Source organism: Gossypium hirsutum, chromosome A12 (genome assembly GCF_007990345.1).
Source record: "Gossypium hirsutum isolate 1008001.06 chromosome A12, Gossypium_hirsutum_v2.1, whole genome shotgun sequence".
Lineage (NCBI taxonomy): Eukaryota > Viridiplantae > Streptophyta > Magnoliopsida > Malvales > Malvaceae > Gossypium > Gossypium hirsutum.
The window spans coordinates 90,274,532-90,280,861 of NC_053435.1; the positions used below are offsets into that span (position 1 = coordinate 90,274,532).

The 6,330-nt window shown below is 34.0% G+C and overlaps 1 non-coding gene across 1 annotated transcript; it reads right to left on the bottom strand.

The window, feature by feature from the left end:
- Nucleotides 1-1,634: 1,634 nt before the first annotated feature.
- LOC121211726 (small nucleolar RNA R71) lies at nucleotides 1,635-1,741 on the bottom strand. Its single transcript, XR_005906944.1, has one exon. It is a non-coding gene; the product is annotated as a small nucleolar RNA R71 (small nucleolar RNA).
- Nucleotides 1,742-6,330: the final 4,589 nt, after the last annotated feature.

Consider the following 6,330-nt stretch of genomic DNA (forward strand, 5'->3'; position numbering starts at 1 on the left):
TTTGAGGCATTCTAAAGTCTATATAAACACCCTAGAAGAGGATCAAGGGGGACACAGAGAATAGAAGGCAGAAAACACTCAAGCACAGCCATCAGAATTAGCTCAGAAAGAGGATTTACATCAAGACCGAAGATTTCCATCCAATTTCCTCGAAGTTCTTTGAGTTTCTTTATTTTTTTTATTTTCCAATTTTTGAGATGTTTTCCATTATTATGAACTAAACTCCCTAAATACCTAAGGGAGATGAAACCTAAGACGAATCTTATTACTCTTTGAATTATATGATAAATACTTGTTCTTTTTCTTAATTGTGAGATTTAAACATTGCTTTAATATTCCAGGATATTAATTCAGATTTTTGATGTGCTTATTCAGTGGAGCAAAAGTCTCTGATTAAGAGTAGATCGTTCATAATTAAGCGGAGTTGCATGCAATCCTAGAGATAGGAAGACATAAATCTGTCGGATTAGAGTCAAATCTAATAAGGGAATCCATAGATCGAGTTAATGCGACAATAGGAGTTTTAATTAGAAAGAGATTTCGATTAATCAACCTAGAGTCAGTTGTTTTTAGTCTCGAGAGAGATATTAACATAAATCAGGAATTTTTACGGATTAAGTCAAGTGAATAAATCATCTAATTCAGAGGTAATAAGTGAAGTCTAGGTGAATTCTTCCTTGGGTATTGTCTTCTCTATCAGTTTTCCAAAAGTATTTTCCAACTTTAATCTCTGCTGCAATCTTAATTAATTAGATAATTAGTTTTAGATTAAAAATTCTCTTAATTGTTAGGCTAGATAATAAAAATATAGTAATTACTAGTACTTTTAGTCATCGTGGATACGATATTTTCGGTCTCACCATAATTATACTACTGTTCGATAGGTGCGCTTGCCTTAGTAGAATTTTTAGTTTGTTTTAGTGACCATCAAGTTTTTAGCGCCGTTGCCAGGGACTAAGATATTAGGAACACTTAATTTTTATTATTTTAGCCATTTTTATTTTTATTTACTAAATTTTCTTTTCTTTACTTATGGCAGGTTTTTATAGTTTATGACTAGAAGAAACCTGTCAGGACCTCTACTTTTTTATAGCGAAATCGAAAGCACAACTCGTAGAAATCAAAGAGAAATAAGGCGAAGCCTACAATACATAGAGGAAGAGAGTGAGATCGATATCTATACCACAATCGAGGAGATGGCTGATAATCAGAATAATCCGTTACCTCCTGTGGTTGCTGCAAATCCAGTAAATCAGAATCCTGCTCCTCGTACTATGTACGATTATGCTAAACCTACTTTAACAGGAGTTGAATCGAGTATAGTTAGACCTGTTGTTGCTGCAAATAATTTTGAACTGAAACCTAACACAATTCAAATGATACAACAATTTGTTCAGTTTGATGATTTGCAGAACAAGGATTCAAACACTTATTTAGTAATTTTTTTAGAATTCTGCGACACCTTTAAAATTAATGGTGTTTCTGACGATGCCATTCACGTTCGATTGTTTCCCTTTTCATTGAGAAATAAGGCTAAATAGTGGTTAAACTCGTTACCGTGAGGGTCAATCACCACTTGAGAACAAATGACCGAAAAATTTTTACTTAAATATTTTCTGCCAGCTAAAACGGCTAAATTGAGGAATGATATCTCTTCTTTTGTGCAGATGGATTTAGAAACTCTTTATGATGCATGGGAGAGATACAAGGACTTATTAAGAAGGTGCCCTCACCATAAGTTACATCTATGACCGCAGGTTCAGACTTTTTACAACGGTGTGAACCCCTAAACAAGGCAACTGATAGATACAGCCGTCGGTGGAACTTTAAACAAAAAAAACCTAAAGAGGCTTACGAGTTCATAAAAGAGATGTCACTGAATAATTATCAATTGCAAGTCATGAGGACAAAGCCGACAAAAGCAGCCGACGTTTTTAACGTCGACGCGGTCACTATGCTCTCTAACCAAGTAGAACTTTTAAATAAAAATATTGATGATTTATATGGTTCTACTCAAGTACATCTAGTGATGATGTGTGATTCAAATGGAGAATGAGTGCACAATACAGATTATCCATCCTTCAACCCTAGCACCGATGAGGAACAAGTCCACTATATGGATAATAATTCTAGACCTCAAAATAACCCGTACAGTAACACTTATAATGCAGATTGGAGGAACCATCCCAATTTCTCGTGGGGTAGTCAAGGGAATCAAAAACCACAACATCTTCTAGATTTTCAACAACCACCTTACCAACAAGAGAAGAAACCGAACCTTGAAGAAATGCTTACAAAATTCATCTCGGTGTAAGAAACTCGTTTTCAGAATACCAAAATAGTGCCTAAAAATCAACAAGCGTCGATTCAAGGGCTCGAAACTCAAATAGGACAGCTTGCTAAGTTGATCTCTGAACAACCACAAGGTGGCCTACCAAGTAACACTGAAACTAACCCAATGGAGCAACTTCATGCCATTACTGTGCACAATGATGAAGGGTTAGTTAAAGTCGAATCAAAACTGAGGCAAGACAATGTGGAAGATAAAGGTAAGGTTGATGAAAGCAATGGTACAAAAAAGCCGGTAAGCAAGGAATATAAACCTCGTGTACCATACCCTAAGGCAACAAGGAAAGATCACATGGAAGAACAATTCGGTAAATTGCTTAAATTATTAAAAATTTACATATTAACTTACCGTTTATTGAAGCTTTTTTCGCAGATGTCAAATGCAGTGAAATTTTTAAAGGAGCTCTTGACTAATAAACGAAAGTTAGATGATGCGTCACACGTGGAATTAAACGCAATTTGTTCAGCCATTCTATAGAATAAGCTACCTAACAAACTGAAAGATCCAGAGAATTTTACTATTCCTTATTTAATTGGTAGTTTAAATATTAAGAATGCGTTGGCTGATCTAGGGGCGAGTATTAATGTCATGCCCTATACAATGTTTAAACAACTAGGTCTTGGGAAACCTAAACAAACTAGGATAGGCATTCAATTGGCAGATAAAACAATTAGATTTCCTAGGGGTATTATTGAAGACGTGCTTGTCAAAATTGATAAATTTATATTCCCAGTTGACTTTGTTGTTCTAGACATGGATAAGGATAGTGACGTACCTCTCATTTTAGGAAGGCCCTTTTTAGCAACTACTAGAACTATCATTGATGTTGGCACAGGTGAATTGATACTTCGTGTAGGAGATGACACGATTAAACTTCAAGCTCGTGATTCTACTAAAATATCTAGTAATCGAGATGATTGTTTAAGTTTTGTTAATTTGAGTAACGTTGTAACTCAAAATTCTTTATAGGAGTCCCCTAGGAAGAACGTGATAGAGCCTCATTCTAATCCATGCCACAAAAACAGAGTGGCTCACGAAGAACGAAGGCTTCAGATTGATGAATTAGAAGAATGGCGAATACATGTCAAGGAGAAACCAAAAGCACACGATGAATCACAGCGATGCCATGATGAGCGTAAGGATGAAACAAAACAATTTAGGGTTGGAGATAAAGTATTGCTAGATGAAAAGGACCCCTGAATTGCTAATTCAGAGCTTAATGAAAACGGAGCGACTCCTTTCAAGATACTGAATGTTTTCCTATACGGTACAGTCGAGGTAAATCATTCTCAATTCGACATTTTTAAGGTAAATATTACTCGACTTAGACTTTATGTGAATAGTAGAATCGATAGTGAGAAAAAGAAGTCTTAACTCCGTGATCCGCTGTGACCACACAAAATTGAAGTAAGTTAAACTTAGACTCTAAATAAGCACTTCTCAGGAGGCAACCTGAGCACGAACACCACTAACTAGTTTATTTTAGCTATTTCTAGTGTTTTTTATGCAAGAACTGTAACACCCCCTACCCGTATCTATTGCCGGAATAGGTACGAGGCATTACCGGAGTTTACTGAACATTTTCAGATAATTCTGAGTCATTTATTATTCATATTTTGAAAATAATCATAACGTCTCTTTATTGGGCCCTCGAAGCCCCAAACATACATTAAAAACCAACCGGAATTAAATCGGGATCATAAAAAAAATTCGCAAAATCTTAAATTTTATTTTCATCTAAGTACTTACTATTACAATACTTCTTATAATTAAACATGTTACCATTCAATCAATAGCTTGACACTTATCTAAGCGTTAAGCCACATCATTGTTAGTATACTTGCACATATTTCATATAAATTCAACATTGATATACTTATTTTCTCGACAAGTCACACTTGAGTTTAATAATTGTCTTTACTTACATAATTTCCTTGTATCAACATATCAAAGATAATCATTTATGTGCATGTCATGAAACATATCATTCTCTTACCGTTTCTTCATAAGTATATATCAATCATTTTATTATATCAATATTTCATGCTCCATCATTTCCATATATTTTATGTATATTTATTCCGGTAAAGTTTATATCAAACTTAACATAAATTATATTCCATGTACTTATTCTTATTTCGTTGATCTATCTTCATAATATTTCATACAACTATTTTGTACATATATTTCCATATGACCAATTCTTGTAAACATTTCACACAACCATTTTATATAACCATTCGTCATCTGATGCATATTACCTGAATACCAATTGTTCAATAGATGTCATCGCGTCTCCCATCCACGGTCTTATTTATCTTTGACATGATGCCATAGTGTCTTTCAACTATGGTCTTACTCATTTTCTGTCATGTTGCCATGGGATCTTTCAACCATGGTCTTATTCATTTCATATCACGTTGCCATGGTATCTTTCAACCATGGTCTTATTCATTTCCCGTCATGTTGCCATGGTAACTTTCAACCATGGTCTTATTCATTTCATATCACGTTGCCATGGTGTCTTTCAACCATGGTCTTACACATTTCATATCAGGTTGCCATGGTATCTTTCAACCATGGTCTTACACATTTCATATCAGAGAGCACACTCCCGCGAACCTCATCCTTACAGTAGGATTACCAGTCCAGGCTAAATCCCCTGTAATATAAACTCATAGAGTATTGTCGGGATTACCAGTCCAGGCTAAATCCCCTGCAACGACAATTACTCTAATGAGTTTGGATCTGAATTACCAGTCCAGGCTAAATTCAGACCCTAATTCGGATTACCCGTCTGGGCTAAATCCATTTTCCACATATTCTTCGGGAGGGCTATATCAGGGTAGGATCAGCCGTCCGGGATAGATCCTTTTTACCGTCAATTCCTTCTCAGAGATCCATCGAAATTTCCTTTCATTCAACCGGGATTTCTTCCCCTTTTTATCAAATATATCAATGTTTCATAAATTTTCATACAATGAACTTTCAAATCATATTCACATCAATAACATACATTTCAAGCATTTAAGAATATAATTCAAGTTATACGAACTTACCTAGCGAAATTGCAAAAATATCAAGATTCAGAGACATTTTGGTAATTTGCCATTTTCCTAATTTTCACTCGATCTTAAATTGACAATTTCATTCAATTTATTAATTTGGATAATAAAACAATTCATTCCCTTCAATTTGGTTATTTTGACATTTTTATAAAATTGCCCCCTGAAGTTTTACTTTTATTCAATTTAGTCCCTAAGCCTAAAATATGCAAATTAGCCATGCTAGATGAATATTCATACATATTTTCCTCCTCCTCCTCCTCTCCATTCCACATCCTTAATGTATATAACACACTTGGAAGTAACATCATCTATAATTTTTATTATTTACTTTTATGAATATTCAAACAGTCCATCTGTATCATAGTCACTAAATTATTTATATTTGGAGCTATAGAGATCCAAATTAAGATCCGCTAATTTTTGCTGAAACTAGACTCATATATCTTATTTCCATAAAAGTTTCATAATTTTTGGTTTAGCCAATAAGTACAGTTTATTCTTTAGATTTACCCCTATTCTGTTGTCTGACAGCTCTGACCCTTCTTCACTTAAAATTAATTATCTCCTTGTACAGAATTCAAATGATATTTATGTTTATTTCTATTGAAAATAGACTCATTCAAGATTCTAAAAATATAAATGTAAGCCCATAATTATTTCTATCCAATTTTTTATGATTTTCCAAAGTTAGAACAGGGGAGCCTGAATTCATTCTGACCTTGTCTCACAAAATTCATTATATCTCATGATTTACAATTCCATTGCTTACATCATTTCTTCTATAAGAAACTAGACTTAATAATATTTAATTCCATATTTTTTTCATCTTCTAATTCCATTTCTAAAATTTATGGTGATTTTTCAAACTTAGTCTACTGCTGCTGTCCAAACTATTTTTGTGCAAGCTATTAA